The sequence below is a fragment of the Stenella coeruleoalba genome, assembly GCF_951394435.1.
Source record: "Stenella coeruleoalba genome assembly, chromosome: 12".
Taxonomy (NCBI): Eukaryota; Metazoa; Chordata; class Mammalia; order Artiodactyla; family Delphinidae; genus Stenella; species Stenella coeruleoalba.
Window position 1 is genome coordinate 22,659,998 of NC_137158.1, and position 17,808 is coordinate 22,677,805.

At 43.5% G+C, this 17,808-nt stretch overlaps 1 long non-coding RNA gene across 2 annotated transcripts in view; it reads left to right on the plus strand.

Annotated features, from left to right (window-relative positions):
* The window catches only part of LOC307195007, a 117,104-nt gene extending 104,057 nt beyond the window's left edge, over window positions 1–13,047 (plus strand). For both annotated transcript variants that reach the window (XR_013830694.1, XR_013830695.1), the window contains exon 4: window positions 12,849–13,047. This is a non-coding gene — a long non-coding RNA (uncharacterized lncRNA). The remainder of the gene's footprint in view (window positions 1–12,848) is intronic.
* Window positions 13,048–17,808: the final 4,761 nt, after the last annotated feature.

Below are 17,808 nucleotides of genomic sequence, written 5' to 3' on the forward strand. Positions count from 1 at the left end.
AGAGACTTTACTTTTTAAACCCAGGGCATGAATATTTTGTGACCTATTTGACTTTTAAAAACTTACCCTCTTTTTTCTTCCCCTGAAATCTCATCTCCCAGAGCCTACAGTGTGTGCTGGACTGGGTTTCCTGCTTGGCAGTAGAAATCTTTTCCTCTGAGTGTTCAATCATTGGTCCCTTAACCTTTGCTTATTTGAAAATTTATCTCTAAACCCTTATAGTTCTTCCATTTTCCCCAAAGCTTTCTGGGTTCTACGTATTCAAAATTTTTTGGAGTTCTCTGAGCATTCATGCTTTTATTCCTCCATGCCTTTGCCCATGCTGTTCCCTCTTCCAGGAACACCAAGTGCCCTGTGCATACCTGAGTCTCCTTCAAACTTAGGGGTTAGGTCTTCTGACTCCCCCAGGCAAGCTGAGGACCTCCTTATGTGGCATTCCCAGAGAAGACTAGGAAACACTGAGAACAGAACCTAGAACATCTATCCAACCTTAGAGTGGAGTTTTTAAAACTGTGTGTCAATATCCCATTAGTAGGTGGTGAAATCAATTCTTAAAATGCGATAGCACAGAAAATATCAAGTACATTGCATTTAGTAAGGGTCTGGTGTGTGGACTTTTGCCGTTGCTGCTACTGTGTGTATGCGTGTGTGTGTGTGCGCATGTGTGTTCTGTGTCTAGGAATATTTCTCACAGTAAGTCATGGGCACTAGACAGTTACTTGAGTGGCAGGATCTCGCCTGCATCATCTTTGTATGCCTTGGCCCTGGTCCAGTGTTTGCAGAGGGTTGACAGTCAGCAAATGTCGGGTGAATGAAGTGACTCAGTGCAGCTGTGAGAATCCTGCACAAAGTTCTCAACGCATTCTCAGGAGACCAAGAGGAGTCGTGACAAAACACTGAGGATTCTAGAACCACTTGCTGGCCCTACCCATGTCTGCAAATAGTCAAAGCCAGAGTGTGGAGTGAGTCATGCCTGTGTCTTCTGCGGGTTACAACTCAGCTCGTATTTATTTAGCATCTACCTCTTTGCCACATGCCATCTCATTTAATCTTCGAAAAATGCTGCAATCACGAAATTCCTTCTTTTAGTGTGTGACACTGCGGCACAAAGAGGGTTAAATGTTGCTTCGAGCTGTACCACAAACAAGGGCTGCTTGAATTTGCACCTTCTATCACTGAGGTGAGAGTTTGCTCTTTTGTATCAGGAGGTGTGTAGGTCAGGAGTGTGGCAGCTTCTGGAAGGCTGTGGAGGAGAGTTAGTGTGGAGGAACAGGGCAGCAGGGCCACTTACTCAGTTGCAGCGTTGAGGAAACAGCCGCGCAGAGAAGGAAAACATTACCACACATGGGTGACAAAGACTCGTAAGGCCTGCGAAGAAGTGGTGTGAGTAGGCGTGTCAAAGGACCATTAACCAAAAAGCAGAAGACAGGGCTCTCTAAGTGCGACGGGAGGGATTTGTCATACGGTTGTACTGTCACGGATGGGAGCCATCGGCAGCTGTGCCTGCTGATCATACATTAAACACGCTGTTGTGGGGAGTGATTTGGGAGCCTGGTCCCTGAAGCTGTCTCCTGCCTGCCTTCACCTGCCTGCTCCCTCCTCCCCCCCTCCCCCGCCCCCCAGCCCGCTCCTCCCCCCGCCCCCCAGCCCACCTCCTACTTCCATCTGGATGCCTCCGAACAGATGTGGACAGAGCCATATGCTCCACGGCTCTGACTCACGCTGCTGTGCTCCTAGGTTGGCTCATGTTGGCTTATGCTTAGTGTTTATTGTTATCATCTCCAAGTCAGATGGTGCTGATGGTTACCGACTTGCCCAGTACAAATCTCTGTCCGTCAGGAACCTGCATGCAATGAAGGGAATTCACTGAAAGACGAATACAAAATGCTTGTACTTATTCATCTAAAACAGGCAAGTACACACCAAAAAGAACGAAATAATGCCATTTGCAGCAACGTGGATGGACCTAGAGATTATCATACTATAAGTAAGTCAGAAAGAGAAAGACAAATACCATATGATATCACTTATATGTGGAATCTAAAATTTGACACAAATGAACTTATCTGTGAAACAGAAACAGGCTCACAGACGTAGAGAACAGACTTGTGGGTGCCAAGGGGAGGGGTGGGGGAGGGTTGGATTGGGAGTTTGGGGTTAGCAGATGTAAACTATTATATATAGAATGGATAAACAACAAGGTCCTACTGTATAGCACATAGATCTATATTCAATATCCTGTAATAAACCATAATGGAAAAGAATATGAAAAAGAATATATATATATATATATATATATATATATATGTGACTCACTTTTTTCTTCACCAGAAACTAACACAGCATTTTAAAGTAACCATATTTCAATAAAATAAATTTAAAAAATAAAATGGGCAATTATAAGACTGTGTCCTTGGCTCTGTCCTGTTGAACATTTTTATCAGGGACTTGGATCAAGACACAAAAGACCCGCTGATCACATTTGCAGTTGGCATGAAGCTGGGGAGGATGGCTAACAGGCTAGCTAAGAAGACCAGATTTTTAAAAAGATCTTGACAAGTGTAGCAAAAGGCCAAAACCAACACAAAAAATTTAATAAAAGAAATTTAAGGTCCTGCACTTAGAGTAAAAAAAAATCTGCTTTAAAAGCACATAGGAGGGAAGGAAGAGATCTATCTTTGTAACAGTTCTAAAGAAAACAAGTAAGGACTATAGCCCCAGTATGAATTAACCACAAAGGGGATGAAAGTTAGGTGTCCAAATAGAAGCACAGTCAGCGTCCTTCCCAATGAGCCCTGTGCAGGTCCAGCCACATCTGCAGGACTTTGGGTGTCTGCCACATTTAAAATAAGAATCAGAGTATATGTCACTTATTGACTGAAAATTCTTTTACCAAATTCCTCTTCAAAAATTACCCGAGTAACAAGGGTTAACTGCAGCTAATGAAACATGATTAGGTGTATTTGAAAAACCAATATTTTCTCCTTCCAACATCCCCTAAACCAGGTAACTCATGTAAATCGCCTCTGGAGCATTTTTCCACACTGTTATTCATGCTGATGTAAATACATCAAAACAAATCCATACGCATATGAGATTTTCAAGGGAATTGTTTTTTGTAAAGCGGATCTTGCAAAACCCATTACTCTCCAACTTTCTTTCTTCAACTAAGGATACACCATCAACACCTCTCTGGGTTAATATGTATAGATAGATCTAAAGTATTAAAAATAATGCTTGATAGTCTATGATACGGATGTGCTACTATTTATGCAGTCTTTCTCGCTGTCACATTTTAAGAGGCATACTGGCAAGTAGGGGAGGGGATAGCTCTCCGGGGTGGGAAGATGGAAGATGGGGCTAGAAGCCATGACATACAAAGAAGGAAGCATCCAGAGATATTTAACTGGGAGAACGGTAGGTGGGTGGCTGAAGGGGAGGGTGGGTTGAGGTCATTCATTAACACTGGGGTTTTTCTCAACTGAACTGGTAAGTCAGAGATTCCACGTTTAGTGTTGGGTTGCTTGTCAGGACAGGGCTAAGGAAGGGGAGAGGGCAGGGACCTCCGGTGGTTGGAGGGATGCACAGAACAACAGCTTTGGGGTTCACAGGCCGGCCCACCCCCATCCCCGGTCCCCAGAGAGCTGGTGGGCACGGAGCAACCTCCTCAGTGAGCACATTATAAAAACATTAGGCGACAATAATAAAAATAATGACATTAAAGAGAAAAATCATTGTAGAAAGCAAACAAACCCAGCCCTAGAGCTGAGACGGGCACCGGCTGGGATGTTGGCATGCTCCGGAGAAATTTGATTTTGATGAATTTCATTGTCAGTGTAACGGGGGCATGAATCACCCTCCTCCGCCCTTTCTCGTCACACCGCAGATTTAGGGAACGTGGCATTAGAGAGATAAAGAGGTTCTCAGACAGCATCAGCCAGGAGCCCCCTGGGCCCCGTGGCAGCGCTGGACGCAGGCAGGAGGCAGTTCTCAGCGGTTATGGGTCCATAAATCTGAAGGCAGTTGAACCCCTGCGGGGTCTGAAGCAGTCAAGCCTGAGACCAGAGCCGGAGCTTTTCGGGCTCCGCAGCCTCCCTTTCCCCCCTCCCCCCCGCCGCCCCACAGACCACCTGACTGAGGGCTGAGGAATGAGTCTCTCACTGTGAAGCAAGGGGGCCTGGCAAAGCCGGTGCTGGAGAGAGGCAGCTCCCAGCGGGCTTCCAGGCTGCATCTCCTCATTCCCCGAACGTTCTCTCTCGAGGTGCGGGGAAAGCCACTTGCCCCGGCAGAGGCACACGGCCGGTGCCAGCCTGGGTGCTGCAGGCGGCCCTGGGCAGATGCTTCCAGCCTGGTGGTCGGGAGTCCCTGCCACTCCTGGAACCATGCTCTTGCTTTATGTTTTAATGAGCATGTAGTTGATCCTTCACTGGGTGCCAGGCCCCATGCCAGGCTCTTCACGTGGGTAAACTGCTCCATCCTCCCGCCCATCTGGCAGGTACTGCTATGGCGTCACTCAGCTGGCCAGGCCTTGAACTCCAGCATCTGTACCCTTTCCATGAAGAATTGATGATGGCATGGATGCAACTAGAGATGATCATACTAAGTGAAGTCAGAAAGAGAAAGACAAATACCATATGACATCACTTATATGTGGAATCTAAAATATGACATAAATGAACCTATCTATGAAACAGAAACAAAATCAAGGATATAGAGAATAGACTGGTGGTTGCCAAGGGGGAGAGGGTTGGGAGAGGGTAGGAGTGGGATTTGGGGATTAGCAGATGCAAACTGGTATATATAGAAAACAACAAGGTCCTACTGTAGAGCACAGGGAACTATACTGTATTCAATATCCTGTGATAAGCCATAATGGGAAAGAATATGAAAAAGAATGTATATATATGTATAACTGAGTCACTTTGCCGTAGAGCAGTAACTAACACGACATTGTAAATCACCTACACTTCAATAAAAAATAAATTAAAAAAAGAGTTGATGATGGCATTTCTAAGTGAAGTAAGTCAGACAAAGGTCATAGGATATCACTTACATGTGGAATCTAAAAAAAATGATACAAATGAACTGATTTACAAAACAGAAATAGACCACAGACATAGAAAACAAACTTATGGTTACCGAAGGGGAAAGGGGAAGAGGGATAAGTTAGGAGCTTGGGATTAACAGACACACTACTATATATAAAATAGATAAACAACAAGGACCTACTGTATGGCATAGGGAACTATACTCAATATCTTGTAATAACCTATAAGGGAAAAGGATCTGAAAAAGCACGCATATCTGTCTATCTATCTTGATATATATCTGAATCACTCTGCTGTATACCTGAAACTAACACATTGTAAATCAACTATACTTCAATCAAAAAAAAAAGTGTTGATGATAGCACATTGTAATGGGAAGGGTCCATGAGAAGTGAGCCTTCTTAAAGCCCCTGCTTTCTTTCTTCTGATTATAAACCCAACCAATTTCATATGTTCCACTTCAAAATGCTCAAGCTACCCTCATTTACCTAGAGTTCATCACAACCCTCAAGGTTGCTTAGGAAATGGCGGACCTGTTTTGTTCATACCAGTGCATCAGACTATTACTATCCACACAGGTAACTGAAACAGGACCTGGAAATTAGAACTAGAAAAATCCACAGGGTGTATGGAGGGAGGTTGGCTGCCTCATGGTGGCATTTTTCAGATAGCAGGTCCCACTGATGTTTTTTTTCATGGAGAGGCAGTGAGGAACAGTGGCCAGGAATAGTCATTCAACTTGAATTCTGGAGTCTTATGACTTGGTTTTACCCGTGACATTGAGTTACTTAACTGTGTACAAGATAGTGATAATAACAAGATGAAATGAGATCTTGTCTATAGCGTGCCCAGCCCAGCGCCTTGCACCAAGTAGGTTCCTGTAACTGTTGTCTACTGTGGGTGTTATATTGTCCTTGGGTACAGAGATGACACTGCAGAGGCACTATCATTAAGATGTGCACTTGGAGTTGTTTTTCCTGTTGTAGGAATGTGCTGTAGTCAATCCATTTTTGCTCATAAATCTGGCATCTGTTGGGGAATCATTTGGAAACTGCATGGCCAGGGAGGAGAGAGGCATGTCAGGTAGGAAATGATCCCAGCCTATGAGATCCAGGAGAGCTGGTTCCCAGTCCCGACTGGGAAGGATGGATGCTAAAGAAACAATAAACAAGGTGCTTTAACCTACTGTAGTTCCTCTGTCCTCACCTGTAACGTGGGGATAATAAGTATTTATCTCATATGGTGTTGTTTTTTTTTTTTTTTTTTTTTGTGGTATGAGGGCCTCTCACTGTTGTGGCCTCTCCCGTTGCGGAGCACAGGCTCCGGACGTGCAGGCTCAGCGGCCATGGCTCACGGGCCCAGCCGCTCCATGGCATGTGGGATCCTCCCGGACCGGGGCACGAACCCATGTCCCCTGCATCGGCAGGCGGACTCACAACCACTGCGCCACCAGGGAAGCCCTCCTATGGTTTTATAAGAATGAAATGTGATAACCCTGTTTAGTACAGCGCACCACAAGTAGTCATCACTCCATAAATGTTAACCAGCACTATATATTATTATCAACATCAAAATTCCAACTTTGGTGTCCCCATTTTAAAAACAGAGAAACTGAGATACAGAAGAAAATGGCTTGCCCTCGATAACCCAGAGGGCCAAGTACAGTGCCAAGAGAAGAGCTGACATTTTCATTTCCTGTTCAGATTTTTAGCTACAGCATTCACAGAGGCTTCTGTCTGAGGGCCCAGGGGTTTAGACATTGTTTCAGCCTATTTTCAGCAGGCAGAGTTCGGCTGGGGCTCAGGCAGCCGGACAGTGAGGAAGAATTGTCTGAGATCCTCGGGAACGAGCTCTTCTAGCCTTTGAGGAAGAAATGAGAAGCACTCTTGAACCACTCTTCGACAGGGCTTCCATATACAACGTCTTTGAGCCTGTGGCTCAGGAGAAGAGAGCAGGGGAAGCTATTCAGGAGGGAAATGATTTTACATAAAAGTCATGTTTGGCAGCTATCACAGTGTGCAAGAAATAAATACTTCTTAAAACAGAAGGCGAAGGCACGTGTCTCTGGAAGTTTAGAAATGTTCCTAAGAGTGATCTAGACGAAGAGTCTATGGGAGGAGACATGAGAATACTCTGTACAGAATCATTCATGCTGAACGTGAGCTCAGAAACCCGAACTTGCTGAGGTCCTGATGCGCGCGCAGGAAACCGCTGAAGAAGCCCATCGGATCATAGCTACGAGCCTAGACTTGTTGCCCCCAGATTGATACCAGTATCCCTATAGGTAGTCCCCTTACGTCTTGGTGATTGCATCTACTGTTTAATAAGCTAGTAATCAATGATTTTTAGGGTTTATTATTTTCATATAAAATTCCAGAAAGAAAAGAAGTAAAAAAAAAAATCCTCGACATTTTTAGCTTAGAGAGTGTTTGGAAATAAATGAATGTGTATTAAACAATATTTCTGATAAAAGTATTTTTCCTCTCCTTTCATCCTTCTGTTCCTCCTTCCGTCCCTCTCTTTATTTTATTTCTAGAAAGAATGGCATAGTTTGCCTAAACACCCAAATAACCCTTTCTCACTTTATCTGACCTATTCATCTCATGCATGTGTTTATTATAAGTATGGAGAATTTTCCTGCTTTCTTTCTTCGAAGCGTCCTTTTGTGGGTGTTTGGAGGATTGCGTGGTTAAAGAATGTTTTGAGAAGGACTAAGGAGTCCGATGCAGAGAGTATGGCCTTGGGGAGGGACTTCTCTGTGCCTCAGCTGCCTCGTCGCCACCACCGACACGTGGTAAGAATGAGCTAGTTCACATCCCAGACTAGATTCCTGGGTCCCTAGGAACGTCTCCTGTGAAAGGCCTCCTCCTTCCCTTTCTCCAGGCACAACACGGCACTCCTGAGGCACTTTGGAAGCAGTGACTTGGGAGACCAGCAGGTGGCACACGGGAACCAGAATACACACGCCTTGGCTCAGGACAAAGAGACGGGCAAGGAGGTGGATGTAGTGCGAGGTCAGCTGGCTGACTTCCTCAGTCTTGAGGTGTTGAATGCTGTCCACGAAGACCACAAAATCATGCATGACTGCAGGACCTAAATGATTGAAAGGCAGGGAGGACAAGATAAGAGCAACACTAAAGGGTGGGGACGTTATAGTCCTTCTTTTAACCTCTCCTAATCCTCTCTCTTAGCCTGAGTTACCTGCTACGAGGATTGTCCTGCTAAAGGACAAAACATGATTGTCCTGCTAAAGGACATGGGGTAGATAAAGCAACACGCCTAGTGTGAAGAGCTCAACATCGGTAGCTGTAAAATAATTATAATCTGGTTGGTTTGAACACAATCCGGTGGTATTATTTAGGCATTTCTGATTATATAGTGGTTGCAGTTAGGTGTTTCTGACTCATTGATCTGTTCATTCATTTTTTTCGACCAAAGACTGTATGTGGAACTCCTACTCTGGACCTGGCACAGGGCTTGGGCACATGAAGGTAAATAAGACCCAGGTTCAGCTCTCCAGGAAAATAAAGCAATTCACTTGGCTAAATTGATAGAAAGGTGGGTGGTGGATTTCATTTAAAACCAGCAATTTAACCTGATAACCAGTACACTTAACTGAGTAGGTCAGTGTTGGGATAATGGTTTGGACGGTGGGAAAGTTAGGACAGGAGCATGAGGGAGAAAAGGACCATGGGGCCATTTATAAACCAGAAGATTCAGTTATACATATACAGATATATGTTCTTTTTCAGATTCTTTTCCATTATAGGTTATTACAATATATCGATATTGTAGTTCCTTGTAATATACAGTAGGTCCTTGTTGTTTATTTTATAAATCAGTTAATCCCCAACTCCTAATTTATCCCTCCCTCACCCCTGCTTTCCCCTTTGGTAACCCAGAATCATTTCTTATATTAAAATAATCAATATGTTCACACATTTTATTCAACCCTCCTCCTTTAGTTGGATTTACTGTCAACTCTTTAGCTTGTAGAAAACAATATTTTGAGGAGATCTAACCTTTTAAATAATATACGTGGTACATGAAGCGTTAATTTTACAGAGAACAGTGCTCAGTTTTTCCCTGTTTCCAGAGTAGGAGAGGAGAGGAGCCTTAACTAGAACAAGGGGAATAGAAAGGATTTGTTGGCACTGAGAACTGTGAATCGCCACGTGCTACCCCCCACCCAGAAGATGGGCATTGTTTTGGTTGAAGGCCTTTCAGAAAGCAGAGATTGCCATCTATCTGGGTGAGTTGAGATGTGGGTCTCTCAGGGAGAAAAAAAAAAACAGATAAGAGTGATGTTTCAAAGACTCTGTACATACTCATGATGAACAGAAACTGTATCAGGAAGCTAGATACAGTTGGCCCTCCATTTCTACTGGAATCCCCATCCGCAGACTCAACCAATCGTGGCTGGAAAATATTAAAAAAAAAAAAATTCCTGAAAGTTCCACAAAGCAAAACATGAATTTGCTACATGGCAACTATTTACACAACATTTACAACTATTTACATAACATTTGCATTGTGTCAGATATTATAAGTAATGTAGCCATGATTCAAAGGATGCTGGAGGATGACTTTAGATTATATGCAAATACTGTGCCATTTTATATAAGGGACTTGAGCATCCATGGATTTTGGGCATCCAAAGCGGGGGAGGGATCCTGGAACCAATCACCTGCAGGTAACTGAGGGACCACTGTATGGTGATGCTCTTGGGGTAAATAATGAAAAATTATGGAATCTATTTAATTCAAGGGACATAGGTACTGAGCACATTTTCAATGTGTGCCTATAGAGCTGAAATTTAAGGTGATTAATAGAAATATTAGTTTCATTTTGTGTTTTATAATCAGCAACTAAAATCTTTTATGAAATATTTCAAGCATTCATGAAATACTATAACAAATCTCAAACATATCAAGTATCAAATAACCATGTTCCTACCACACTATTCTTTCAAAGTTTTAAACTTGGCTATATTTCCTTTAGGCATTAAAAAAATATAACTTTACAGATTATATGGATACCCTTTGTGTACCCCTAGTCTGGAAGCATGTATAGATGCTGGTAACCCCACTATCAGGGATAGAGCAGAAGGAATTCCTGAGTGAGGTGGGATGTAGACCAGATCACCTCTAGTTGGCAACTTCTCACTGGTGGGGTAGATGACCTCATGTCTAAGCTGGTAAAGACGGTGAATTCCCAAATGAAATCTCTGAAATATACCAAGTTCTTACAGGCTCATCACAAGGCTAAAACCAAAGTTTGCACAAATCATTTGGAAATGATGCATCCAAACACAGGTGATGTTCTTAAGTAAAAGTGGGCCACCTCGTACATGCTGCCTTTGCAAGCCTACACCTAAAGTGGCAGAAAATCTCTCAGACGTTTTATGATGTACAGTGTGGATGTTACTTAGAGAGCAGAGGAAAAACTGCATGGGACTTAAGGATCACAAAGTGATTTTTAGTAAATATTCAATGACTGTGAGAGAATTCTGATAAAGATTCAAGGTAGAGAACTTGGTGCCTGAATCCTAAGACGGAAGCTTCCTTCGGATGGAATTATATATGCAAAGATCAGTAGTGTGGGAATAATAACCAGATTTATTAGTATCTGAGCAAACTCATTTATAGCATTACCACCCCATTTGCCCTGAGCAAGATATCTTTGGCTAAATTGAACTGGAGCATGTGACTTAGGCTGAAGGCCAAAACAGGGCCAAAGATGACTTCTTAACAGGAAGGGCCTGCCTGTCCCAATTCCCGCATAGAGTTGGGAGAGCAGGAAGAGGGTAAGGAAACCCCCCAGGTCTGCCCTTGAAGGCTGGGCCTTCCTCAGCTGCAGCAAGCAGAGCTCGCAGCCACCTAGCATGTGTCAATGCAGTGGCCCTACCCAATGGTTTAGCAACTCTTCCTCCTTCGTAAATGAGCGAGTAACACGGGGTGGCAATAAGGACTGTGTATATAAGTCAAGACAGAAAAAAGGGGATGGGAAAAAGTTCTCCCAACCAAATGTCCCCCTCGACATTCCTATCCCCATTTATGTAATCCAGAGCACTGTCCATCTGATTAATCTGAACATAAACTAATAATAATAGCTTCATTTTGGCAGCCTTAAATGAAAATGGACTCTGGATGGAGAATTTGTGATGATTATCCCTGATTTCCTCAGTTGAGCTTTAAAATTCTCAAGTTGGATCCAATTTCAGATAAGGACTGAGGGTGAGAAGAGAGGTTCAGAAGTCATAAGGCTCCCTTCCTATTTCAGTGCAGGTGCATTTCCTCTCCAAGCATGGTGGAAAAGTACAGGCCAGAGTGAAAATGTGAAATATTAGAAACCCTAATGGCTAGGAAAACAGGGTAAAGTACTGGGCTGAGAATTCTCTCTCAATATGACCTAGACTCGCAGTGATTGCAGAAATAAGTTTCAGGAAAGGCAAACAAGGTTTGTGTCATGCATATGACCATCCACCAAACCATCAAACATTTGCCTTGCCTGTGATCATGGCATTCAGTCATCCGGGGAGAGGTGCATCTAACAACAGATTGACAAGAACAGAAAAATAATTTTAAAAAGTAGTCAAGGGAAGCTAACTGTCTTTATGAAAACAGGGGCTTCCTCTTCTCAGGTCATGTTGCCTCTTTTCAGTCTAGACACCAGATGCCACTGTAGCAATGCTGGGCCCGCACCATATTCATTAGCACCCTCAAACCCTGGACTTCATATGATAATCAGTAGTGCCTCTAAGTTACTTAGAGTTGATGGTAACAGGAAAAAACGTTAGTCTAGAAGCAAACAAAGCCACCCGGAAGGAAGCCAAAGCTGGGGGCTCTCTGTGATTGATCTACCCACCCCCACAGATCTCAGGACCCCTAGGCTCCTGCAGCTGACCACAGGCACCCGAGCATCACCCCACAACCCCCGGCTTTCCAGGGCTGGCTTCCTCTGAAGGCAGTCATCCACATATCATCCCCCCTCTGGTCCCCTACCACCACTGTGTGCCCTATCCTTGCCCAGCCAGCTTGCCTGGTCCTCCCCCCACCCTGCCCTCTGCCTCTTGACACTGAATTTCCTGATCACACACACCTGCTTCCACCCCAGCAGACATCGTAGGAGCAGAAGCATCATAGCTTCCCTCCTCCTCTCCACTTGGGCTCTGAGTTTTTCTTCTAGAATAATTTCCTTAGAGCAGTATTTTTGTGGATTTGTTATAAATGCAGAAGTCTCCTGACCTACTCAGAATCTCTGGTGGTGGAGCCTGGGAATCGGCACTTTATCCCATCCTCCCAGTGATGTAAATGTGCACAGAGGTGGGAGAAGCCTGGCCCTGGGAACAGTTGGGGTTCCCCCACCCCAGTCCCATGTTCCATGATGCAGGCTGTACCACAGTGACTGCTGTCAAACACATTGGTTCGTTCTGGAGCTGAAGGGCTGTTCCAAAACCTGTTATGAACCTCCCCAGCCTAGGAGACAGATCATTTCTTGAGAGAAATATTTCTTGTGACTTCTTTGACTCTCCATTCTCTCCTTGGCATTAGCTCTGAGTGTTTTTCTTATTCAGGTGTTATGGACTGAAATGTTTGTTCCCCCCCATACCCTGAAATTCATATGTTGAAGCCTTAACCCCCAGTGTGATTTCAACCAGAGTGGAGATGGGGCCTCTAAGGAAGTAATTAGGGTTAAATGAGGTCATAAGGGTGGGGCCCTGGTCCAATAGGATTAGTGTCCTTATAAGAAGAATAACCAGAAAGCTTGTTCTCTCTCTTTCTCCTTGCCCATACACAGAGGACAGGCCATGTGGGCATACAGGAGGAAGGTGTCAGGAAGACAACTCTCACCAAGAACTGAATTTGCAGGAACCTTGATCTTGGACTTCCAGCTTCCAGAACTGTGAGCAAATAAGTGTCCATTGTTTAAGCCATCCAGTCTGTGGTATTATTTTTGGCTGCCTGAGCAGACTAGCACACCGGGTATATTCCCAGTAACATTTATTGAGCACTTGCTATGTGCCAGACAATGCATTAAAGGCTTTCCATGTATCAATTTATTTATCCTTATAACAGCCCTATGGAGCTACTACTCCATAGAGTAACTACTATCAATATGTCGACTTTCCAGATGAAGGAACAGGCTCAGAGAAGAAAACTTGCTCCAGGTAACACAGCTAGTGGTGGTGGAGTTGGGATTTGAACCCAAGTCAGTCTAACACCACATTTCTTACTTTACTCTGTTCTACTCTCTCTCCCAGGAGATCTGGATCCTAAACATTGAGCCAACCAAAGCATGGAGTCCTATAATTTTCAGAGTACTTTTAAACCTTTTCAAACTAAAGATTCCTTTTATTATTTCTTCTCACCTGTCATTCATCTATGTGTATTTTGATAGATTACTAATCCGGAAATTGATAGGAAATCCATAACTTTCTATGGCTTTTTGAAATATTGAAAATAACTCATGAGCTTCTACTATTTCCTTAAACTCCCAGGAGTTTGAAAACCTAATTATCACCCTCATTTTACAAATAAGGAAGCAGAAATCCAGAGAGGATAGTGGCTTGCGAGTTACAGAGTCAGGAGCAGATCTCGGGTTTCCTCCTATCCAAGAGCTCAGTATCCGATATCATGCTAAATCAATCAGTTCGTCATTTAAGTTGTCACTGAGCACCTACTTATGCCTGGTAGACAAGACTATGTGAAAGGTACAGAAAAATTATAGCGATAGCTTCTGTATTTGATAAATTTACAGTCTATTTGGGAAAACAAGGCTTAGACATAAAAGGCAATTACATAAAATCACAAGAGAGCGTGTTTCTAGAGACGTGTTTCTCATCCTTGGCTGTACACCAGAATCACGCAGGGAGCTTTCCAAAGCTCCCAAACTCTCCAGAATAAGGATTTTCCAAGGTAAGGGCCCAAGGACATATATTATTTAAAAATACCCCAGTCAGGGTCAAGAACCACAGTTGCAAAGTAACATATCCTACAACAGGGACTACAAATGCTCCAGCAGTAAATGCAAGGTCAAGAGCAGCTAGAGGATCAGGGGACCTCTGAGGAATAGAGGAGCTTTGGGGTGGGTGGAAAGGGTTTGGCTAAGAGGATAGGAGCTGGGGAGGGAACCACGTGAGCAATTCTAGGAAGGAGGAAGGACGTGAGAAGAGAGAAGAGCCAGGAGGGCTGGGGAGCGGCCGCTTCAGACCTGGGCTCTGGCAGGCAAGGGTGGAAAGGGAGGGTGCAGTCAGAGTAGGGGGGCTTCAAAGTTAGCCAGAGGCGCTCATTTTCTAAATTAATAAATGTCCATGGATTCTTTTTTTTAAGCTTAAATTTTATAATTATGAATGTTATAATTTTATATATAGCCATGAGATAAGAAAAATAAAATGTGTAATTTCCATACAAAGAAAGATTGAAAAATGTAATACAAGAAATAATTACTCTAAAATGAGGCAAGGAATGGAAAAGGAAACAAGAAATGGGTGAGGGCAACTAGAAATGATAAGATGTATGGTAAAGCTATACAACAGATATTTTGATAATTCTGGTGTGTGTAAATGTTCTAATGATCTGATTAAAAGGTGAAGATCATCAGGCTGGATTTAAAAAATCTCACCTTTATCACAAATTCATCTAAAACATTCAGAAGTAAAAGAAATGATAAAGATATCATGTACATATACCCATATATTTTTTTCTTTTTCAAGTTTTATTGAGATGTAATTGGCATATCACATTGTATAAGCCATGGATTCCTGAAGAAAGATCTTGTATAACAGATGTGTAGCATTAACCAATCAGGGAGGAACTTTCCTTCAAACGTCCAGGTATCTGGGTGATCTTGGAGAAGCTACCCCTTGAGCTGGAGGGAGCCCAGGCTGATCAGCTTATAAGGCAAGTCCTCACTCTCTCTAGAAAAAAGGGAGGGCATTGGATTCTCAGATGAGATGAGACTGGAGTGGGGAGAATGAACTTAAGAGAGCACAGGAGGCAGGGCGACTGCTCCTCGGCCCCCCTAGTCCACAATGCCCCAAGGAAGGAAAGTAGGTGCAACAAAAGTGCTAGACACAGAGAGCAAATGGCGGCTTCTTTGGGCTGTACAGGGCGGGTCTCTGCTTGATAGTAAGTGACCAGGGTGCACTCATGAGGCAGTTCTTTTTTTTTTTTGTAATTTTTTGGCCACGCCACGTGGCAGGTGGGATCTTAGTTCCCCGACCAGGGATCGAACCCGTGTCCCCTGCATTGGAAGCATGGATTCTTAAACACTGGACCACCAGGGAAGTTCAGATCATAAGGCAATTCTGAACTAGATCACATAGGGTGGATCTCCCAGGCCTCTCTGGGGTGCAGGGCTGTGTCTCCTTCACCTCCCACTGGTGGGCTCCACTGAAATGTGGCTGGCTTGGCAGCAACAGCAGTAGCAGGTGTGGATTCCCTGGGAAGCAGGCATATTCTTCAGGGGTCCCAGTGCGGTGCTGGCCACTGGGGAGCTCTAGGCAATGGAGGAACAAGGGAGATGGCCCAGGTATTGCCCCATCTTTTGAACCAGAGGGAGATATTTACAGGGGTGGAGATTTATTGCTTTGCACCCTGACTGTATCCCTTGGCTGGTGGTTGAGAAAAACTGTTGTAGAGAGTGGGTTTCGGGAAGGTAAGTTTTGGTGCGGAATGAGGGTGGTGAGACCAGTCTGGATGCTGGGAAGTGATGAGATGAGAGCCTGGATGAGGGCAGAGGGTACTGGGTATGCAGGAGTAGGAAAAGAATTCAAGCTATTCTCTTTTAACATGAAAAGTATCACTGAATAGATCAAATGAGGTACACAGGCATGCACAAGCCTCATGTCAGTATACGCATATGTTTACAAATGCATTATAGTTTGTTCAGAACTTCTGAACCCCACTGGCTTTTAGGCCCCGGCAATGTGATAGAGACTCAGGATTAAGAGTCTCCTCTGGTCTAACTCAGAAGATCTCTGAACAAGGATGGGGCAATAAAGAGCACTGGGTCAGCTTTCCAAGGCCACGCCCAGGATGAGCAACCCATTCTGCTGCCCATGTTGGGAAAAGGCTGATGCTGGAGGAAAAGAGCTGGGACACTGGAAAGGAAGAACATGCTGCACCTACAGAGGTGGATTTACCATGAAGCCAATAAAGCTCAGACTTCAGGTTCTCTCACTTGAACAGGCCTCATCCATTTGCTTGTAGTCAATTTTCTATTTGTAATTTTGCATTGTTTTTTAGAAAGAAGGTCCACAAATTATACAAGCCTCATTGTCCCCCCATATCCGGGATTAGTCCCCCAGTCACCTGTACAGCCCTGTGCCAGATGCTCTGGGACCTCAAAGTAGGTTTTTACTGCCCACTATGTTTGGTGTCCTGTATTGCTGTTAGGAAATCAGCTATCAGCTTGATCAGGGCTCTCATCTCACACAACTCCAGGAGCCCATTTGCATTCTAGTGTACATCCAGGGTCCCTGGAGGTGTGCTATGTCTGTGTGTCTCTGTTGCTTGCACGTTAGTTTTTTTGTCTTCAGTTTCACGATGTGGATCTAGGTGTGATTTTCTTTTTATTTATTGTACTTGGGATTTGCTGAGCTTTGTCAATCAGTAAACTGTCTCATCAGTTCTGGAAAATTCTCAGTCATGTCTTCAAATACTGCTTCTGCCCCATTGTCTTTTCACTTTCAGGAACACTTGTTTAACATGTCGGACATATTTCTGTCTTCCTTGTTTCTTAACATCTGTTCCTTATTTTGCCCATGTTTCTCTTTTCTAGGCTTCATTTTTAGACTCTAGGGGTTGGCAGACTACTGCCTATGGACCACATCTGTCCCCCTGCCTGCTTTTGTGGATAAAGTTCTGTTAGAATACAGCCATGCCCTTTTGCTTACACATTGTGTGTGACAGGGTAGTTGTGACAGAGTATACGTATTTCAGGACTAAAATATTTATTCTCTGGCTCTACAGAAAAAAAACTGCTGTCCCCTTATAGATAACTTCTTATCTTCTGGTTCACAAATTCTCTCTTCATCTCTGTTTGTTCTACTGTTAAAATGGTCCACTGAGTTTTTCATTTTGGTTACTGTATTTTTTTTATTTCAAATGAAGCCTTATACATCTGGCTGGTCACTTTTTACAGTTTCCTGTCCCTGATGTTATTTTCAAGCTTTTCTTTTATGTGTTTAAATACAGATTCCATAGTTTTGAGAGACTGAATATATCAATGTTCTGAATGTCTAATCTCTGAAGTCTTTACAAGTCTATTTCTGTAGTCTGTTTCCTATGTGTTTTTTATTTATATTTTTACTTTATTATTTTAATTGTATATTGCTCATTGTTCTTGAAAAAACTATCTGTAGAGGTTCTTCGAGGCTCCCCCAAAAAGTGTTTCTCTAGAGAGGATTTACTATTGTTCTGCCTGGTGTCTAAACCAAAACCTTTGAAGCTCCCTGGGCCACCCAAGCTGCAAATCCATGTCAGGGCAGGTCCATGATGAGAATCTCAGGAATTTTTTCTTTGCTTATTTTCCTGTTGCTAAAAAGATTAGTTATGTGTTGCAGAAATTCTGCACTAGACTATACAATCTTTAAGAGCAGGGACTGAGTCCTTTTCATGATTGAGTTTTTACTATCCTGCACAGTACCTGGCCTAATACTTGTTGAATGAGTAAATGAATAAATAAATAGATTCTGTTGATTACATTTATAAAATAGTTCTCAACTCTGTCTCTTCACCTCTTTCCTACTCTCATG